Genomic DNA, 23127 nt, shown 5'->3' on the forward strand with positions numbered 1-23127 from the left:
ACCCTAGCCCTCAACATAACCCTAACCCTAGGTCCAATCCTAACCCCAACCGTCTCTCTAACCCTAGCCCTCAACATAACCCTAACCCTAGGTCCAATCCTAACCCTAACCGTCTCTCTAACCCTAGCCCTCAACATAACCCTAACCCTAGGTCCAATCCTAACCCCAACCGTCTCGCTAACCCTAGCCCTCAACATAACCCTAACCCTAGGTCCAATCCTAACCCCAACCGTCTCTCTAACCCTAGCCCTCAACATAACCCTAACCCTAGGTCCAATCCTAACCCTAACCGTCTCTCTAACCCTAGCCCTCAAGATAACCCTAACCCTAGGTCCAATCCTAACCCTAACCGTCTCTGTAACCCTAGCCCTCAACATAACCCTAACCCTAGGTCCAATCCTAACCCTAACCGTCTCTCTAACCCTAGCCCTCAACATAACCCTAACCCTAGGTCCAATCCTAACCCTAACCGTCTCTCTAACCCTAGCCCTCAACATAACCCTAACCCTAGGTCCAATCCTAACCCTAACCGTCTCTCTAACCCTAGCCCTCAACATAACCCTAACCCTAGGTCCAATCCTAACCCTAACCGTCTCTCTAACCCTAGCCCTCAACATAACCCTAACCCTAGGTCCAATCCTAACCCTAACCGTCTCTCTAACCGTAGCCCTCAACATAACCCTAACCCTCGGTCCAATCCTAACCCCAACCGTCTCTCTAACCCTAGCCCTCAACATAACCCTAACCCTAGGTCCAATCCTAACCCCAACCGTCTCTCTAACCCTAGCCCTCAACATAACCCTAACCCTAGGTCCAATCCTAACCCTAACCGTCTCTCTAAACCTAGCCCTCAACATAACCCTAACCCTAGGTCCAATCCTAACCCCAACCGTCTCTCTAACCCTAGCCCTCAACATAACCCTAACCCTAGGTCCAATCCTAACCCCAACCGTCTCTCTAACCCTAGCCCTCAACATAACCCTAACCCTAGGTCCAATCCTAACCCTAACCGTCTCTCTAACCCTAGCCCTCAACATAACCCTAACCCTATGTCCAATCCTAACCCTAACCGTCTCTCTAAACCTAGCCCTCAACATAACCCTAACCCTAGCTCCAATCCTAACCCTAACCGTCTCTCTAACCCTAGCCCTCAACATAACCCTAACCCTAGGTCCAATCCTAACCCTAACCGTCTCTCTAACCCTAGCCCTCAACATAACCCTAACCCTAGGTCCAATCCTAACCCTAACCGTCTCTCTAACCCTAGCCCTCAACATAACCCTAACCCTAGGTCCAATCCTAACCCTAACCGTCTCTCTAACCCTAGCCCTCAACATAACCCTAACCCTAGGTCCAATCCTAACCCTAACCGTCTCTCTAACCCTAGCCCTCAACATAACCCTAACCCTAGGTCCAATCCTAACCCTAACCGTCTCTCTAAACCTAGCCCTCAACATAACCCTAACTCTAGGTCCAATCCTAACCCTAACCGTCTCTCTAACCCTAGCCTTCAACATAACCCTAACCCTAGGTCCAATCCTAACCCTAACCGTCTCTCTAACCCTAGCCCTCAACATAACCCTAACCCTAGGTCCAATCCTAACCCTAACCGTCTCTCTAACCCTAGCCCTCAACATAACCCTAACACTAGGTCCAATCCTAACCCTAACCGTCTCTCTAATCCTAGCCCTCAACATAACCCTAACCCTAGGTCCAATCCTAACCCTAACCGTCTCTCCTTCCCTAGCCCTCAACTTAACCCTAACCCTAGGTCCAATCCTAACCCTAACCGTCTCTCTAACCCTAGCCCTCAACATACCCCTAACCTTAGGTCCAATCCTAACCCTAACCGTCTCTCTAACCCTAGCCCTCAACATAACCCTAACCCTAGGTCCAATCCTAACCCTAACCGTCTCTCTAACCCTAGCCCTCAACATAACCCTAACCCTAGGTCCAATCCTAACCCTAACCGTCTCTCTAATCCTAGCCCTCAACATAACCCTAACCCTAGGTCCAATCCTAACCCTAACCGTCTCTCTAACCCTAGCCCTCAACATAACCCTAACCCTAGGTCCAATCCTAACCCTAACCGTCTCTCTAACCCTAGCCCTCAACATAACCCTAACCCTAGGTCCAATCCTAACCCTAACCGTCTCTCTAACCCTAGCCCTCAACATAACCCTAACTTTAGGTCCAATCCTAACCCTAACCGTCTCTCCAACCCTAGCCCTCAACATAACCCTAACCCTAGGTCCAATCCTAACCCTAACCTTCTCTCTAACCCTAGCCCTCAACATAACCCTAACCCTAGGTCCAATCCTAACCCTAACCGTCTCTCTAACCCTAGCCCTCAACATAACCCTAACCCTAGGTCCAATCCTAACCCTAACCGTCTCTCTAACCCTAGCCCTCAACATAACCCTAACCCTATGTCCAATCCTAACCCTAACGGTCTCTCTAACCCTAGCCCTCAACATAACCCTAACCCTAGGTTCAATCCTAACCCTAACCGTCTCTCCTTCCCTAGCCCTCAACATAACCCTAACCCTATGTCCAATCCTAACCCTAACGGTCTCTCTAACCCTAGCCCTCAACATAACCCTAACCCTAGGTTCAATCCTAACCCTAACCGTCTCTCCTTCCCTAGCCCTCAACATAACCCTAACCCTAGGTCCAATCCTAACCCTAACGGTCTCTCTAACCCTAGCCCTCAACATAACCCTAAGCCTAGGTTCAATCCTAACCCTAACCGTCTCTCCTTCCCTAGCCCTCAACATAACCCTAACCCTATGTCCAATCCTAACCCTAACCGTCTCTCTAAACCTAGCCCTCAACATAACCCTAACCCTAGCTCCAAACCTAACCCTAACCGTCTCTCTAACCCTAGCCCTCAACATAACCCTAACCCTAGGTCCAATCCTAACCCTAACCGTCTCTCTAACCCTAGCCCTCAACATAACCCTAACCCTAGGTCCAATCCTAACCCTAACCGTCTCTCTAACCCTAGCCCTCAACATAACCCTAACCCTAGGTCCAATCCTAACCCTAACCGTCTCTCTAACCCTAGCCCTCAACATAACCCTAACCCTAGGTCCAATCCTAACCCTAACCGTCTCTCTAACCCTAGCCCTCAACATAACCCTAACCCTAGGTCCAATCCTAACCCTAACCGTCTCTCTAAACCTAGCCCTCAACATAACCCTAACTCTAGGTCCAATCCTAACCCTAACCGTCTCTCTAACCCTAGCCTTCAACATAACCCTAACCCTAGGTCCAATCCTAACCCTAACCGTCTCTCTAACCATAGCCCTCAACATAACCCTAACCCTAGGTCCAATCCTAACCCTAACCGTCTCTCTAACCCTAGCCCTCAACATAACCCTAACACTAGGTCCAATCCTAACCCTAACCGTCTCTCTAACCCTAGCCCTCAACATAACCCTAACCCTAGGTCCAATCCTAACCCTAACCGTCTCTCCTTCCCTAGCCCTCAACTTAACCCTAACCCTAGGTCCAATCCTAACCCTAACCGTCTCTCTAACCCTAGCCCTCAACATACCCCTAACCCTAGGTCCAATCCTAACCCTAACCGTCTCTCTAACCCTAGCCCTCAACATAACCCTAACCCTAGGTCCAATCCTAACCCTAACCGTCTCTCTAACCCTAGCCCTCAACATAACCCTAACCCTAGGTCCAATCCTAACCCTAACCGTCTCTCTAACCCTAGCCCTCAACATAACCCTAACCCTAGGTCCAATCCTAACCCTAACCGTCTCTCTAACCCTAGCCCTCAACATAACCCTAACCCTAGGTCCAATCCTAACCCTAACCGTCTCTCTAACCCTAGCCCTCAACATAACCCTAACCCTAGGTCCAATCCTAACCCTAACCGTCTCTCTAACCCTAGCCCTCAACATAACCCTAACCCTAGGTCCAATCCTAACCCTAACCGTCTCTCCAACCCTAGCCCTCAACATAACCCTAACCCTAGGTCCAATCCTAACCCTAACCTTCTCTCTAACCCTAGCCCTCAACATAACCCTAACCCTAGGTCCAATCCTAACCCTAACCGTCTCTCTAACCCTAGCCCTCAACATAACCCTAACCCTAGGTCCAATCCTAACCCTAACCGTCTCTCTAACCCTAGCCCTCAACATAACCCTAACCCTAGGTCCAATCCTAACCCTAACGGTCTCTCTAACCCTAGCCCTCAACATAACCCTAACCCTAGGTTCAATCCTAACCCTAACCGTCTCTCCTTCCCTAGCCCTCAACATAACCCTAACCCTAGGTCCAATCCTAACCCTAACGGTCTCTCTAACCCTAGCCCTCAACATAACCCTAACCCTAGGTCCAATCCTAACCCTAACCGTCTCTCCTTCCCTAGCCCTCAACATAACCCTAACCCTAGGTCCAATCCTAACCCTAACCGTCTCTCTAACCCTAGCCCTCAACATAACCCTAACCCTAGGTCCAATCCTAACCCTAACCGTCTCTCTAACCCTAGCCCTCAACATAACCCTAACCCTAGGTCCAATCCTAACCCTAACCGTCTCTCTAACCCTAGCCCTCAACATAACCCTAACCCTAGGTCCAATCCTAACCCTAACCGTCTCTCTAACCCTAGCCCTCAACATAACCCTAACACTAGGTCCAATCCAAACCCTAACCTTCTCTCTAAACCTAGCCCTCAACATAACCCTAACCCTAGGTCCAATCCGAACCCTAATCTTCTCTCTAAACCTAGCCCTCAACATAACCCTAACCCTAGGTCCAATCCTAACCCTAACCGTCTCTCTAACCCTAGCCGTCAACATAACCCTAACCCTAGGTCCAATCCTAACCCTAACCGTCTCTCTAACCCTAGCCCTCAACATAACCCTAACCCTAGGTCCAATCCTAACCCTAACCGTCTCTCTAACCCTAGCCCTCAACATAACCCTAACCCTAGGTCCAATCCTAACCCTAACCGTCTCTCTAACCCTAGCCCTCAACATAACCCTAAGCCTAGGTCCAATCCTAACCCTAACCGTGTCTCTAACCCTAGCCCTCAACATAACCCTAACCCTAGGTCCAATCCTAACCCCAACCGTCTCTCTAACCCTAGCCCTCAACATAACCCTAACCCTAGGTCCAATCCTAACCCTAACCGTCTCTCTAACCCTAGCCCTCAACATAAACCTAACCCTAGGTCCAATCCTAACCCTAACCGTCTCTCCAACCCTAGCCCTCAACATAACCCTAACCCTAGGTCCAATCCTAACCCTAACCTTCTCTCTAACCCTAGCCCTCAACATAACCCTAACCCTAGGTCCAATCCTAACCCTAACCGTCTCTCTAACCCTAGCCCTCAACATAACCCTAACCCTAGGTCCAATCCTAACCCTAACCGTCTCTCTAACCCTGGCCCTCAACATAACCCTAACCCTAGGTCCAATCCTAACCCTAACGGTCTCTCTAACCCTAGCCCTCAACATAACCCTAAGCCTAGGTTCAATCCTAACCCTAACCGTCTCTCCTTCCCTAGCCCTCAACATAACCCTAACCCTAGGTCCAATCCTAACCCTAACGGTCTCTCTAACCCTAGCCCTCAACATAACCCTAACCCTAGGTCCAATCCTAACCCTAACCGTCTCTCCTTCCCTAGCCCTCAACATAACCCTAACCCTAGGTCCAATCCTAACCCTAACCGTCTCTCTAACCCTAGCCCTCAACATAACCCTAACCCTAGGTCCAATCCTAACCCTAACCGTCTCTCTAACCCTAGCCCTCAACATAACCCTAACCCTAGGTCCAATCCTAACCCTAACCGTCTCTCTAACCCTAGCCCTCAACATAACCCTAACCCTAGGTCCAATCCTAACCCTAACCGTCTCTCTAACCCTAGCCCTCAACATAACCCTAACCCTAGGTCCAATCCTAACCCTAACCGTCTCTCTAACCCTAGCCCTCAACATAACCCTAACCCTAGGTCCAATCCTAACCCTAACCGTCTCTCTAAACCTAGCCCTCAACATAACCCTAACCCTAGGTCCAATCCTAACCCTAACCGTCTCTCTAACCCTAGCCCTCAACATAACCGTAACCCTAGGTCCAATCCTAACCCTAACCGTCTCTCTAACCCTAGCCCTCAACATAACCCTAACCCTAGGTCCAATCCTAACCCTAACCGTCTCTCTAACCCTAGCCCTCAACATAACCCTAACCCTAGGTCCAATCCTAACCCTAACCGTCTCTCTAACCCTAGCCCTCAACATAACCCTAACCCTAGGTCCAATCCTAACCCTAACCGTCCCTCTAACCCTAGCCCTCAACATAACCCTAACCCTAGGTCCAATCCTAACCCTAACCGTCTCTCTAACCCTAGCCCTCAACATAACCTTAACCCTAGGTCCAATCCTAACCCTAACCGTCTCTCTAAACCTAGCCCTCAACATAACCCTAACCCTAGGTCCAATCCTAACCCTACCGTCTCTCTAAACCTAGCCCTCAACATGACCCTAACTCTAGGTCCAATCCTAACCCTAACCGTCTCTCTAACCCTAGCCTTCAACATAACCCTAACCGTAGGTCCAATCCTAACCCTAACAGTCTCTCTAACCCTAGCCCTCAACATAACCCTAACCCTAGGTCCAATCCTATCCCTAACCGTCTCTCTAACCCTAGCCCTCAACACAACCCTAACCCTAGGTCCAATCCTAACCCTAACCGTCTCTCTAACCCTAGCCCTCAACATAACCCTAACCCTACGTCCAATCCTAACCCCAACCGTCTCTCTAACCCTAGCCCTCAACATAACCCTAACCCTAGGTCCAATCCTAACCCCAACCGTCTCTCTAACCCTAGCCCTCAACATAACCCTAACCCTAGGTCCAATCCTAACCCCAACCGTCTCTCTAACCCTAGCCCTCAACACAACCCTAACCCTAGGTCCAATCCTAACCCTAACCGTCTCTCTAACCCTAGCCCTCAACATAACCCTAACCCTAGGTCCAATCCTAACCCTAACCGTCTTTCTAACCCTAGCCCTCAACATAACCCTAACCCTAGCTCCAATCCTAACCCTAACCGTCTCTCTAACCCTAGCCCTCAACATAACCCTAACCCTAGGTCCAATCCTAACCCTAACCGTCTCTCTAACCCTAGCCCTCAACATAACCCTAACCCTAGGTCCAATCCTAACCCTAACCGTCTCTCTAACCCTAGCCCTCAACATAAGCCTAACCCTAGGTCCAATCCTAACCCTAACCGTCTCTCTAACCCTAGCCCTCAACATAACCCTAACCCTAGGTCCAATCCTAACCCTAACCGTCTCTCTAACCCTAGCCCTCAACATAACCCTAACCCTAGGTCCAATCCTAACCCTAACCGTCTCTCTAAACCTAGCCCTCAACATAACCCTAACTCTAGGTCCAATCCTAACCCTAACCGTCTCTCTAACCCTAGCCTTCAACATAACCCTAACCCTAGGTCCAATCCTAACCCTAACCGTCTCTCTAACCCTAGCCCTCAACATAACCCCAACCCTAGGTCCAATCCTAACCCTAACCGTCTCTCTAACCCTAGCCCTCAACATAACCCTAACACTAGGTCCAATCCTAACCCTAACCGTCTCTCTAACCCTAGCCCTCAACATAAACCTTACCCTAGGTCCAATCCTAACCCTAACCGTCTCTTCTTCCCTAGCCCTCAACTTAACCCTAACCCTAGGTCCGATACTAACCCTAACCGTCTCTCTAACCCTAGCCCTCAACATAACCCTAACCCTAGGTCCAATCCTAACCCTAACCGTCTCTCTAACCCTAGCCCTCAACATAACCCTAACCCTAGGTCCGATACTAACCCTAACCGTCTCTCTAACCCTAGCCCTCAACATAACCCTAACCCTAGGTCCAATCCTAACCCTAACCGTCTCTCTAACCCTAGCCATCAACATAACCCTAACCTTAGGTCCAATCCTAACCCTAACCGTCTCTCTAACCCTAGCCCTCAACATAACCCTAACCCTAGGTCCAATCCTTACCCTAATCATCTCTCTATCCCTAGCCCTCAACATAACCCTAACGCTAGGTCCGATCCTAACCCTAACCGTCTCTCTAACCCTAGCCCTCAACATAACCCTAACCCTAGGTCCGATCCTAACCCTAACCGTCTCTCTAACCCTAGCCCTCAACATAACCCTAACCCTAGGTCCAATCCTAACCCTAACCGTCTCTCTAACCCTAGCCCTCAACATAACCCTAACCCTAGGTCCAATCCTAACCCTAACCGTCTCTCTAACCCTAGCCATCAATATAACCCTAACCCTAGGTCCAATCCTAACCCTAACCGTCTCTCTAACCCTAGCCCTCAACATAACCCTAACCCTAGGTCCAATCCTAACCCTAACCGTCTCTCTAACCCTAGCCATCAACATAACCCTAACCCTAGGTCCAATCCTAACCCTAACCGTCTCTCTAACCCTAGCCCTCAACATAACCCTAACCCTAGGTCCAATCCTTACCCTAACCGTCTCTCTAACCCTAGCCCTCAACATAACCCTAACCCTAGGTCCAGTCCTAACCCTAAACGTCTCTCCTTCCCTAGCCCTCAACATAACCCTAACCCTAGGTCCAATCCTAACCCTAACCGTCTCTCTAACCCTAGCCCTCAACATAACCCTAACCCTAGGTACGATACTAACCCTAACCGTCTCTCTAACCCTAGCCCTCAACATAACCCTAACCCTAGGTCCAATCCTAACCCTAACCGTCTCTCTAACCCTAGCCCTCAACATAACCCTAACCCTAAGTCCAATCCTAACCCTAACCGTCTCTCTAACCCTAGCCATCAACATAACCCTAACCTTAGGTCGAATCCTAACCCTAACCGTCTCTCTAACCCTAGCCCTCAACATAACCCTAACCCTAGGTCCAATCCTTACCCTAACCGTCTCTCTATCCCTAGCCCTCAACATAACCCTAACGCTAGGTCCAATCCTAACCCTAACCGTCTCTCTAACCCTAGCCCTCAACATAACCCTAACCCTAGGTCCGATCCTAACCCAAACCGTCTCTCTAACCCTAGCCCTCAACATAACCCTAACCCTAGGTCCAATCCTAACCCTAACCGTCTCTCTAACCCTAGCCATCCATATAACCCTAACCCTAGGTCCAATCCTAACCCTAACCGTCTCTCTAACCCTAGCCCTCAACATAACCCTAACCCTAGGTCCAATCCTAACCCTAACCGTCTCTCTAACCCTAGCCATCAACATAACCCTAACCCTAGGTCCAATCCTAACCCTAACCGTCTCTCTAACCCTAGCCCTCAACATAACCCTAACCCTAGGTCCAATCCTAACCCTAACCGTCTCTCTAACCCTAGCCATCAACATAACCCTAACCCTAGGTCCAATCCTAACCCTAACCGTCTCTCTAACCCTAGCCCTCAACATAACCCTAACCCTAGGTCCAATCCTAACCCTAACCGTCTCACTAACCCTAGCCCTCAACATAACCCTAACCCTAGGTCCAATCCGAACCCTAACCGTCTCTCAAACCCTAGCCCTCAACATAACCCTAACCCTATGTCCAATCTTAACCCTAACCGTCTCTCTAACACAAGCCCTCAACATAACCCTAACCCTAGGTCCAATCTTAACCCTATCTGTCTCTCTAACCATAGCCCTCAACATAACCCTAACCCTAGGTCCAATCCTAACCCTACCGTTTCTCTAACCCTAGCCCTCAACATAACCCTAACCCTAGGTCCAATCCTAACCCTAACCGTCTCTCTAAACCTAGCCCTCAACATAACCCTAACCCTAGGTCCAATCCTAACCCTAACCGGCTCTCCTTCCCTAGCCCTCAACATAACCCTAACCCTAGGTCCAATCCTAAACCTAACCGTCTCTCTAACCCTAGCCCTCAACTTAACCCTAACCCTAGGTCCAATCCTAACCCTAACCGTCTCTCTAACCCTAGCCCTCAACATAACCCTAACCCTAGGTCCAGTCCTAACCCTAACCGTCTCTCTAAACCTAGCCCTCAACATAACCCTAACCCTAGGTCCAATCCTAACCCTAACCGTCTCTCTAACCCTAGCCCTCAACATAACCCTAACCCTAGGTCCAATCCTAACCCTAACCGGCTCTCTAACCCTGGCCCTCAACATACCCCTAACCCTAGGTCCAATCCTAACCCTAACCGTCTCTGTAACCCTAGCCCTCAACATAACCCTAACCCTAGGTCCAATCCTAACCCTAACCGTCTTTTTAACCCTAGCCCTCAACATAACCTTAATCCTAGGTCCAATCCTAACCCTAACCGACTCTCTAACCCTAGCCCTCAACATAACCCTAACCCTAGGTCCAATCCTAACCCTAACCGTCTCTCTAACCCTAGCCCTCAACATAACCCTAACCCTAGGTCCAATCCTAACCCTAACCGTCTCTCTAACCCTAGCCCTCAACATAACCCTAACCCTAGGTCCAATCCTAAACCTAACCGTCTCTGCTTCCCTAGCCCTCAACATAAACCTAACCCTAGGTCCAATCCTAACCCTAACCGTGTCTCTAAACCTAGCCCTCAACATAACCCTAACCCTAGGTCCAATCCTTACCCTAACCGTCTCTCTAACCCTAGCCCTCACCATAACCCTAACCGTAGGTCCAATCCTAACCCTAACCGTCTCTCTAACCCTAGCCCTCAACATAACCCTAACCCTAGGTCCAATCCTAACCCTAACCGGCTCTCTAACCCTAGCCCTCAACTTAACCCTAACCCTAGGTCCAATCCTAACCCTAACCGTCTCTCTAACCCTAGCCCTCAACATAACCCTAACCCTAGGTCCAATCCTAACCCTAACCGTCTCTCTAACCCTAGCCCTCAACATAACCCTAACCCTAGGTCCAATCCTAACCCTAACCGTCTCTGCTTCCCTAGCCCTCAACATAACCCTAACCCTAGGTCCAATCCTAACCCTAACCTTCTCTCTAACCCTAGCCCTCAACATAACCCTAACCCTAGGTCCAATCCTAAACCTAACTTCCTCTCTAACCCTAGCCCTCAACATAACCCTAACCCTAGGTCCAATCCTAACCCTAACCGTCTGTCCTTCCCTAGCCCTCAACATAACCCTAACCCTAGGTCCAATCCTAACCCTAACCGTCTCTCTAACCCTAGCCCTCAACATAACCCTAACCCTAGGTCCAATCCTAACCCTAACCGTCTCTCTAAACCTAGCCCTCAACATAACCCTAACCCTAGGTCCAATCCTAACCCTAACCGTCTCTCTAACCCTAGCCCTCAACATAACCCTAACCCTAGGTCCAATCCTAACCCTAACCGTCTCTCTAACCCTAGCCCTCAACATAAACCTAACCCTAGGTCCAGTCCTAACCTTAACCGTCTCTCTAACCCTAGCCCTCAACATAACCCTAACCCTAGGTCCAATCCTAACCCTAACCGTCTCTCTAACCCTAGCCCTCAACATAACCCTAACCCTAGGTCCAATCCTAACCCTAACCGTCTCTCCTTCCCTAGCCCTCAACATAACCCTCACCCTAGGTCCAATCCGAACCCTAACCGTCTCTCTAACCCTAGCCCTCAACAGAACCCTAAGCCTAGGTCCAATCCTAACCCTAACCGTCTCTCTAACCCTAGCCCTCAACATAACCCTAACCCTAGGTCCAATCCTAACCCTAACCGTCTCTCTCACCTTAGCCCTCAACATAACCCTAACCCTAGGTCCAATCCTACCCCTAACCGTCTCTCTATCCCTAGCCCTCAACATAACCCTCACCCTAGGTCCAATCCGAACCCTAACCGTCTCTCTAACCCTAGCCCTCAACAGAACCCTAACCCTAGGTCCAATCTTAACCCTAACCGTCTCTCTAACACAAGCCCTTAACATAACCCTAACCCTAGGTCCAATCTTAACCCTATCCGTCTCTCTAACCATAGCCCTCAACATAACCCTAACCCTAGGTCCAATCCTAACCCTAACCGTCTCTCTAACCCTAGCCCTCAACATAACCCTAACCCTAGGTCCAATCCTAACCCTAACCGTCTATCTAAACCTAGCCCTCAACATAACCCTAACCCTAGGTCCAATCCTAACCCTAACCGGCTCTCTAACCCTAGCCCTCAACATAACCCTAACCCTAGGTCCAATCCTAACCCTAACCGTCTCTCTAACCCTAGCCCTCAACATAAACCTAACCCTAGGTCCAATCCTAACCTTAACCGTCTCTCTAACCCTAGCCCTCAACTTAACCGTAACCCTAGGTCCAATCCTAACCCTAACCGTCTCTCTAACCCTAGCCCTCAACATAACCCTAACCCTAGGTCCAATCCTAACCCTAACCGTCTCTCCTTCCCTAGCCCTCAACATAGCCCTAACCCTCGGTCCAATCCTAACCCTAACCGTCTCTCTAACCCTAGCCCTCAACATAACCCTAAGCCTAGGTCCAATCCTAACCCTAACCGTCTCTCTAACCCTAGCCCTCAACATAACCCTAACCCTAGGTCCAATCCTAACCCTAACCGTCTCTCTCACCTTAGCCCTCAACATAACCCTAACCCTAGGTCCAATCCTAACCCTAACCGTCTCTCTATCCCTAGCCCTCAACATAACCCTCACCCCAGGTCCAATCCGAACCCTAACCGTCTCTCTAACCCTAGCCCTCAACATAACCCTAACCCTAGGTCCAATCTTAACCCTAACCGTCTCTCTAACACAAGCCCTTAACATAACCCTAACCCTAGGTCCAATCTTAACCCTATCCGTCTCTCTAACCATAGCCCTCAACATAACCCTAACCCTAGGTCCAATCCTAACCCTAACCATCTCTCTAACCCTAGCCCTCAACATAACCCTAACCCTAGGTCCAATCCTAACCCTAACCGTCTATCTAAACCTAGCCCTCAACATAACCCTAACCCTAGGTCCAATCCTAACCCTAACCGGCTCTCTAACCCTAGCCCTCAACATAACCCTAACCCTAGGTCCAATCCTAACCCTAACCGTCTCTCTAACCCTAGCCCTGAACATAACCCTAACGCTAGGTCCAATCCTAACCCTAACCGTCTCTCTAACCCTAGCCCTCAACATAACCCTAACCCTAGGTCCAATCCTTACCCTAACCGTCTCTCTAACCCTAGCCCTCAACATAACCCTAACCCTAGGTCCAATCCTAACCCTAACCGTCTCGCTAACCCTAGCCCTCAACATAACCCTAACCCTAGGTCCAATCCTAACCCTAACCGTCTCTCTATCCCTAGCCCTCAACATAACCCTCACCCTAGGTCCAATCCGAACCCTAACCGTCTCTCTAACCCTAGCCCTCAACATAACCCTAACCCTAGGTCCAATCTTAACCCTAACCGTCTCTCTAACACAAGCCCTTTACATAACCCTAACCCTAGGTCCAATCTTAACCCTATCCGTCTTTCTAACCACAGCCCTCAACATAACCCTAACCCTAGGTCCAATCCTAACCCTAACCGTCTCTCTAACCCTAGCCCTCAACATAACCCTAACCCTAGGTCCAATCCTAACCCTAACCGTCTATCTAAACCTAGCCCTCAACATAACCCTAACCCTAGGTCCAATCCTAACCCTAACCGGCTCTCTAACCCTAGCCCTCAACATAACCCTAACCCTAGGTCCAATCCTAACCCTAACCGTCTCTCTAACCCTAGCCCTGAACATAACCCTGACGCTAGGTCCAATCCTAACCCTAACAGTCTCTCTAACCCTAGCCCTCAACATAACCCTAACCCTAGGTCCAATCCTAACCCTAACCGTCTCTGCTTCCCTAGCCCTCAACATAACCCTTACCCTAGGTCCAATCCTAACCCTAAACGTCTCTCTAACCCTAGCCCTCAACATAACCCTAACCCTAGATCCAATCCTAACCCTAACCGTCTCTCTAACCCTAGCCCTCAACATAACCCTAACCCTAGGTCCAATCCTAACCCTAACCGTCTCTCTAACCCTAGCCCTCAACATAACCCTAACCCTAGGTCCAATCCTAACCCTAACCGTCTCTCTAACCCTAGCCATCAACATAACCCTAACCCTACGTCCAATCCTAACCCTAACCGTCTCTCTAACCCTAGCCCTCAACATAACCCTAACCCTAGGTCCAATCCTAACCCTAACCGTCTCTCTAACCCTAGCCCTCAACATAACCCTAACCCTAGTTCCAATCCTAACCCTAAACGTCTCTCCTTCCCTAGCCCTCAACATAACCCTAACCCTAGGTCCAATCCTAACCCTAACCGTCTCTCTAACCCTAGCCCTCAACATAACCCTAACCCTAGGTCCAATCCTTACCCTAACCGTCTCTCTAACCCTAGCCCTCAACATAACCCTAACGCTAGGTCCAATCCTAACCCTAACCGTCTCTCTAACCCTAGCCCTCAACATAACCCTAACCCTAGGTCCGATCCTAACCCTAACCGTCTCTCTAACCCTAGCCCTCAACATAACCCTAACCCTAGGTCCAATCCTAACCCTAACCGTCTCTCTAACCCTAGCCCTCAACATAACCCTAACCCTAGGTCCAATCCTAACCCTAACCGTCTCTCTAACCGTAGCCATCAATATAACCCTAACCCTAGGTCCAATCCTAACCCTAACCGTCTTCTAACCCTAGCCCTCAACATAACCCTAACCCTAGGTCCAATCCTTACCCTAACCGTCTCTCTAACCCTAGCCCTCAACATAACCCTAACCCTAGGTCCAATCCTAACCCTAACCGTCTCTCTAACCCTAGCCCTCAACATAACCCTAACCCTAGGTCCAATCCTAACCCTAACCGTCTCTCTAACACAAGCCCTCAACATAACCCTAACCCTAGGTCCAATCTTAACCCTATCCGTCTCTCTAACCATAGCCCTCAACATAACCCTAACCCTAGGTCCAATCCTAACCCTACCGTCTCTCTAACCCTAGCCCTCAACATAACCCTAACCCTAGGTCCAATCCTAACCCTAACCGTCTCTCTAAACCTAGCCCTCAACATAACCCAAACCCTAGGTCCAATCCTAACCCTAACCGTCTCTCTAAGCCTAGCCCTCAACATATCCCTAACCCTAGGTCCAATCCTAACCCTAACCTTCTCTCTAACCCTAGCCCTCAACATAACCCTAACCCTAGGTCCATCCTAAACCTAACCGGCTCTCTAACCCTAGCCCTCAACATAACCCCAACCCTAGGTCCAATCCTAACCCTAATCATCTCTCTAACCCTAGCCCTCAACATAACCCTAACCCTAGGTCCAATCCTTACCCTAACCGTCTCTCTAACCCTATCCCTCAACATAACCCTAACCCTAGGTCCAATCCTAACCCTAACCGGCTCTCTAACCCTAGCCCTCAACATAACCCTAACCCTAGGTCCAATCCTAACCCTAACCGGCTCTCTAACCCTAGCCCTCAACATAACCCGAACCCTAGGTCTAATCCTAACTCTAACCGTCCCTCTAACCCTAGCCCTCAACATAACCCTAACCCTAGGTCCATCCTAACCCTAACCGGCTCTCTAATCCTAGCCCTCAACATAACCCCAGCCCTAGGTCCAATCCTAACCCGAATCACCTCTCTAACTCTAGCCCTCAACATAACCCTAACCCTACGTCCAATCCTAACCCTAACCGTCCCTCTAACGCTAGCCCTAAACATAACCCTAACCCTAGGTCCAATCCTAACCCTAACCGTCCCGCTAATCCTAGCCCTCAACATAACTCTAACCCTAGGTCCAATCCTAACCCTCATGGTCTCTCTAACCCTAGCCCTCAATATAACCCTAACCCTAGGTCCAATCCTAACCCTAACCGTCTCTCTAACCCTAGCCCTCAACATAACCCTAACCCTATTGCCAATCCTAACCCTAACTGGCTCTCTAACCCTAGCCCTCAACATAACCCTAACCCTAGGTCCAATCCTAACCCTAACCGACTCTCTAACAATAGCCCTCAACATAACCCTAACCCTAGGTCCAATCCTATCCCTAACCATCCCTCTCACCCTAGCCCTCAACATAACCCTAACCCTAGGTCCAATCCTAACCCTAACCGTCCCTCTAACCCTAGTCCTCAACATAACCCTAACCCTAGGTCCAATCCTAACCCTAACCGTCCCTCTCACCCTAGCCCTCAACATAACCCTAACCCTAGGTCCAATCCTAACCCTAACCGTCTCTCTAACCCTAGCCCTCAACATAACCCTAACCCTAGGTCCAATCCTAACCCTAACCGTCTCTCTAACCCTAGCCCTCAACATAACCCTAACCCTAGGTCCAATCCTAACCCTAACCGACTCTCTAACCGTAGCCCTCAACATAACCCGAACCCTAGGTCTAATCCTAACCCTATCCGGCTCTCTAACCCTAGCCCTCAACATAACCCTAACCCTAGGTCCAATCCTAACCCTAATCGTCCGTCTAACCCTAGCCCTCAACATAACCCTAACCCTAGGTCTAATCCTATCCCTAACCGTCCCTCTAACCCTAGCCCTCAACATAACCCTAACCCTAGGTCCAATCCTAACCCTAAGCATCCCTCTAACCCTAGCCCTCAACATTATCCTAACCCTAGGTCCAATCCTAACCCTAACCGTCCCTCTCACCCTAGCCCTCAACATAACCCTAACCCTAGGTCCAATCCTAACCCTAACCGTCCCTCTAACCCTAGCCCTCAACATAACCCTAACCCTAGGTCCAATCCTAACCCTAATCGTCCCTCTAACCCTAGCCCTCAACATAACCCTAACCCTAGGTCCAATCCTAACCCTAACCGTCTCTCTAAGCCTATCCCTCAACATAACCCTAACCCTAGGTCCAATCCTCACCCTAACCGTCTCTCTAACCCTAGCCCTCAACATAACCCTAACCCTAGGTCCAATCCTCACCCTAACCTTTTCTCTATACCCTAGCCCTCAACATAACCCTAACCCTAGGTCCAATCCTAACCCTAACCGTCTCTCTAACCCTAGCCCTAAACATAACCCTAACCCTAGTTCCAATCCTAACCCTAACCGTCTCTCTAAGCCTAGCCCTCAACATAACCCTAACCCTATTGCCAATCCTAACCCTAACCGTCTCTCTAACCCTAACCCTCAACATAACCGTAATCCTCGGCCTAATCCTAATCTTAACCATCTCCCTAACCCTTACAGTCAACGTAACTCTTTCCCTAGGTCTAATCCTAAGTGTAACCATCTCCGTTATGGTAACCCCCTGAACATAATCCTAACCGTAGGTCTAATCCTAACCGTAACCATCCCCCTAACTCTATCCCTCATCCTAACCCTAACCCTAGGTCTAATCCTAATGCTAACCATATTCGTAATCCTAACCCTAAATCATTCCCTGGGGCTGGGATTGGGGAAAGAGAATGATTGTAGTTGGGTACTAGCGACCTTAATGAGGTGATAGAAATGTTCTAAAACTGAATTAGGTGATGGTTGCGTGACTTTTGTACATAAGCCCTGGAAAGGTATCTAATTGGTTGGAGCATCATACAGATTCGCCAAGGTTGTAGTTTTGATCCCTGGTCAAGGTACATACAAGAACAACCAACTCCCCAGCCTAGTGTGTCTCAGTGGTTGAGCATTCACCTATGATTCAGGAGATTAATGTTCGATTCCTCGTCAGGGCACATGCCCGGGTTGTGGGCTCAGTCCCCAGTTGGGGCATGCAGGGTGCAGCTGATCAATGATGACTCTCATTATTGATGTTTCTCTCCCTCTCCCTTCCTCTCTCTGAAATCAATAATGATATACTTTATAGAAAGTAACAACCAGCCAATGACTGCATGGGTGAGTAGAACGACAAATCTTTCTCCCTCCCTCTCTCTCTCTCTCAAATCAATAAAAAAAAAAAAATCATTATATCATACCCTTAAAATGGGAGGATTTTATGGTATGTAAATTATACCACAATAAAGTTTTTATAAAAAGAAAAACATTAATGACAAGGTATACAACTTTTGTGTATATAAAGTATTTAGTATAGTGTTTGGAACATAATACGGGCTGAGTACCTTTAGTTAACTTTGAAGGCTAGTGATATTGCCATGCTTACTATGTGCTGGGCATTGTGCTGGTTGCTGGATCAAGTGAAGCTCCAGGAAAGCATCCTTGAGCTAGGAGCATGGCATGAACTTTATGCCATAGTGCCAGGGTTTATCTCCAAATCCTACCATCACTGCTAACAAGTCACTCTAAAGGTTGTTCTCCCCCATTTTTTCCCTTCATAACAAGCACAGCTGTTGTGGTTTTCTTTATTAGCTTGAGCACTTGTTTCCTGTCTGTCTTCCTCACTAGACTGTAAACACCATGGGGGCAGTGAAGGGGCCGTCCCACTCATTCAGTCATGGTGGGATTCGGTAACAGGTGGGCAGGTTCTGGGAGGCTTCTTGCTGCATCTGGTGGGAAGAGCAGGTGCTCCTGATAAAACGGTCCCTTTCTTCTTCATCCCCATGATCGTGGGCAGGCTGTCTGGAACTGCAGCCATCACCCTACAATCACCATGAGGTGCACACACGAGGGCCAAAACCAGGTTGTGAAGTGTGATGGAGTAAAATGGAAAGAACCTGTATCTCTGGTGCCTTTGTTGAATACTGAGCCAATGTCAACGAATGTCAGTCTTCCGACTTCTTATTACTTGAGAAAAAGAACTATGTTTGTTTAAGCCGCTCTTGCTAGAGTTCTATTTCCGGCAATGAAGCACATTTCTAAATGATACTGCCAATAAGACTGATGCGATACTCTTGAGAGATTTTTGTCCAGTGGAGGAAGATGACAATGAAACCCCCCCCACACACACTTGTAAAACACTTGTGGAACTCTGTACAGGGTGAAGTAATGGACCCATGTAGGAGTCCCTAGTTGCATACTGGTTTCTGGCTTAGGTGATTGTGTGGGCGGCTACCCCACTAACTGTATAGGAAACTTAGGAGGTGGAGTTCATTGGTGAGGCAGAGAGTAATTCTTTATTGGGCATGTGAGTTTCAGGTACTTGTAGGACACCCGGTGGGGGGGGGGGGGGCGGGCGGGGGGAGGGAGTCTAGATGAAGGATAATATATGGATCTGACCTCAGGGGAGAAGATTGTGCTGGAGTATAGAATGGGTGTCGTCAGTGTGCACATGAGTGACTCGTATACTGAGCTCTTGTTTCAGAATTTATGCTAAGTAAGTGCTTTGTATCATTACCATCATCATCCATCAGTGCAACTAACATTGACTAAGCACATACTACATGCCAATTCAACATCAAAGTGCTATGCCTGTATCATCTCATTCAATTCTGACAACCAAGAAAGGGAGTCCTGTTCCAGTTTTAATTATTAGATAAGTGAGGATTGGAAAACTAAGTAATTGCCCCTAAGTCATACCGCCAGTGAGTCGTGAAACCAGATACACCTAAGGAAAGTTTGTAGAATGAGAGAATAGGGCAAAGGACACAGCTATGAAAACATCAACCTGATTTTCTTTTTACAAGAAATTAAAATAAAAATTATTAACTTTGTAATTAATTTTTAAAAATTAAGGTATGTACCTCGAATGTTACACCAGTGTAATAACGACCATCCAGATGAAGAAATAGGACATTATCAACACCCCAGAAGCATTATATATGCCGCCCTGGCTCCCCAAAGGTAACCACAACATTGACTTTTGCCTTGAATGTCAACATTTAAGGAATGGAAAAGGAAAGATGAGCTTAAAAGGGTGGCTGAGATAAACTGATCAGAGAAATGGGAGGATGTCAAGAGAACTTGATCTAGGCTCCACCTACCCCATGTACACACCAAATGAAAGCTAGTGATACAAAGTAGCCGTGATGTTAGAAAATCCTCTTTGGCAACAGCAGGAAATGTAACAAGATTAAATTCATGAAGTAGTTGGTAATGACAGCAGTGCTGGTAAGTATATCCATGTGCAGGATAGTGGAGTCTGTAAAGCAAGAATCTGTCCTTGGTGGCAGGAGCACAGCAATGGTGGGTGACCTCTGCAGCATGATTTGATGTGATTTTCCTCATTACGTATCCCCCAAGTTGGGTTCTTCAGACTAGTAGCAATTTTGTGAGCTACCCAGCATAATCTAATATATTACCTGACTAGGTCAAGAGAGAAAAACTTTGTAATTGTGAAAGACTGTTGGTTGACTACCCAACAGTTACTCCCTTGTCCGTTTGGAAACAGAACTCTACTTTTTGGGAGTAGGAGGGGGCAAGCATGGGATACACCACGATTGGTCCAAGTCCATACCATTGTATGTAATACCATCCTTTTTTGCCAACATATATTAGCTCTCATCTCCATAGCAATCCTGCCAGGCTAGTATTATCTTTTCCATTTTACCGATGGGAAATCCCAGACTCAGAGTAGCACTGGTTTGGAACAGAAATCTGAAATTACCCATAGCTCTCTATGGGTAATTTTGTACTTTTTTTTTTTTTATGACTGGTTGTGAGTATCCTACTTTTCTATTGGACCCATCAGAGCGTCCTGTACGCTTTCGTTCCCCATCACCCTTGACAGTTTGGGAGCTCCTGCATTAAGGCGACTCACTACCCCTCAGGAACTGCTCCTAACGAATTCTAGGAGCCTCCTCTCCCCCTACCCCCCCGTGCGTCTAATGACTCCCAGGATCTCTTCCCCAAGAGCTGCTCCTAATGACCCCCAAATCCTCGCTCACCGGGGAACTGCTGTTTAATGACTCTAAAGACATCGCCCCTTAGGATCCGTCCTAATAACCCGCCGAGCTTCTTCCCATTCAGAAACTACTCTCTTCAAGGAACGTCCGAGTGTGCCGGCGAGAGAGGGGCATCCCAGGGCACGGGACTTTCGGTCTTAAAAACCGAGACAGTCCGGGGCAAACCAGGACAAGTTGGTCACCGTATGAGGAACTCCTTGACCTGGGGAGCTGCACCTTAAGGGCTCCCAGCACACTTCCACCTTAGGCAAGAGTCGTACTCACCCCTAAAAGGCTCTGCCCCACGCTTCCGTTAGAAGCATTCGACAGTAACCTCCTCGCCCGTGCGCGTCCGACCATCCCATTTCTCGGCACTCGCCTCTTCCTACCCGGATTAGCTAGGTGGCCAGAAGCCTGCCTATGATAGGCTAGCGCCGCATTTAGCGGAGACGTTCAGTGGCCGCGGTGCCGAGCCGCACAGTGTTTCCTCCTGGCAACAGCCCGAGCGGACGCTCATAGGCTGAGCGGACTGATGCGCCCGGGCTTTGGGACACCTACAGCGGGTGCTCATTGGTTGTTTGAGGGCTTACAGTGGCCCTCGGATTGGTTGACTCTGTGAGGATCTGTGCGGCTGCGCGGAGACCGACTTTAGAGGAGGCGGAGCCCCGTTCTTCGCTAGAAGGAAAAGCAGTGGAATCGGCTGGTGGCGGCAGCAGAAGCTGGGCCTTAGCCCTGCCGGGGCGGTAGGCTATAGGTGAGAACCATAGGGTTTTGGAATCTTTTTATATTTGTTGCTGCTTTGGCCTTGACCGTGAGATCCGGTGGGTGAGGGGTGAGGGGAGTGAGTGATGGGCACGGTTCTCAGCCAATGGAAGCAGGAGCTTTTAAAATGCGTCCTGAGATTGGTCCTTTCCAATTTCTTATAGCCAATGGTCGTCGGGAAGGGGGGCGGGTCTACTAGGCAGTATTTTCTTCCTGCGGCGGGGCCCCTTTCGCCGAGGCGGCGGGGCCGGGAGGGGCTGGGCCTCTCTACACGGTGAGGTTCGGGGACCTTGGGAGCTGGGGGCTGTCTTGGGAGTGATACCCGCGGGAGCGGCGGAGAGGGGAGGGGGCAGGAGTTTGAAGTGATTCTTAGCAATAGCTGCCTTTACAGAGTGGTTAAGTACCGGGCCTAGTGCTTAGCATTTTGCTTGCATCATCTGAGTTAATCACAGCAACCCTGCCAGCAAGGAGGTTGGGATCCCCATCTTACAGGTGGAGAAACTGAGGATCTGGCAACTCACACAGCCAAGGTCACACAGCTAATAAAAGGCAGAAACCGGATCTGTATTCAGAGTTGCTTTGACTCCGGAGCCGGTGCTCTTAAACCACTAGGCTTTGTTGCTGGATGGGAGAAGGAAGGTGTCAGGGAACAGGAGCTTTCCCCAGGGAGTTGATTGGGGGAAGGGAATCTGAGGTTGAAGAAAGGGAATGAGCAACAGAGGTGAAGGCAAGGAAATCAGGTATTCAAGAGTTCCTGAGTGCCTACTCTATGCCGTGCATTGTTCCAGGTTCTAGGCACACAAAGATGAATAAGGTCAGAGGCGATGGGCCCCAACACTGAGAATGGACCCTAACAGCTTTCACACGATTAGTATGTTTTGGTAAAATTTGCAAAAGTAAGGTATTTTGTAATCTTTTTTGAAAAGAGCGTCTTCAAAATGGAATAAACTTCAGGTTCCCCTACACTTGGATCTCCCCTTTTAAAGGGCTTAGTCTAGGTGGAGATGATTATTATGCAGGCAGCATAGAGTAATGGAAGGAGCACCAGGAGTGCTTTACTGATGATGGGCAGATTTCCTGATATGTAAAACAGGGATAATGGTACACTGTCATGCAAAGGTTTGGCAAGGTGCGTGAAGAGCACCTGGCTGGGGCACACTTCTTTTTGGCAAAATGGAAGCCTGAGAGATGGGAGGGGGGCTGTCTTCTCTCTTACCTTAGTTCTGCTCCCTGCTGCCTTCCCAGTCTGTCACTAGATTGCTGGCAGGTTAGAGGCAGCTTCCTCCCTTCTGAGCTCTCTAGCTCTCAAGGGCACTCTGGGAGCTGAACTGCCGTGGCTTTGGGGCCCAGATTGGGGGAGTTCTAGAATTTCCTTGTGCTTCTTGACTGGCTTCTTTGAGCTGGTATGCTTGGTTCTTAATTCAGTTGTAGTAATTTCTTGTAGTGCCTGGTAATGGGAATGTACCCACTTAGCTGGAGGCCTCATTGAAAAACAAAGCATTTCCCCTTTTCCAGTCAGTTATGAAGTTTGCCCTGTATTGCCAGTTTATTGCCTGTTGAAATTTTGTCGTTTGAGTTCTGGGTACAGTGCAGTTAAACCAGTCTCTAGCTTGACTTCATTAAGTACTGCTGAACCTGCCTTTTGGTTTAGATACAATTTTTAAAATCATAGCTCA

General features: G+C 49.0%; 1 protein-coding gene across 2 annotated transcripts in view; it reads left to right on the forward strand.

Annotated features, from left to right (window-relative positions):
- The first annotated feature begins 21337 nt into the window (after positions 1–21337).
- Positions 21338–23127, forward strand: part of KDM4A (lysine demethylase 4A) — a 38695-nt gene continuing 36905 nt past the window's right edge. The window contains exon 1 of one of the 2 annotated variants that reach the window (XM_016199224.2): positions 21338–21443. The gene's annotated coding sequence lies outside the window, so the exon portion shown is untranslated. Of the gene's footprint in view, positions 21444–21681; positions 21726–23127 lie in introns of those variants that run through there. The other variant, XM_016199225.2, reaches the window with a different exon arrangement.

The sequence above is a fragment of the Miniopterus natalensis genome, assembly GCF_054644295.1.
Source record: "Miniopterus natalensis isolate mMinNat1 chromosome 9 unlocalized genomic scaffold, mMinNat1.hap1 SUPER_9_unloc_1, whole genome shotgun sequence".
Classification (NCBI taxonomy): domain Eukaryota; kingdom Metazoa; phylum Chordata; class Mammalia; order Chiroptera; family Miniopteridae; genus Miniopterus; species Miniopterus natalensis.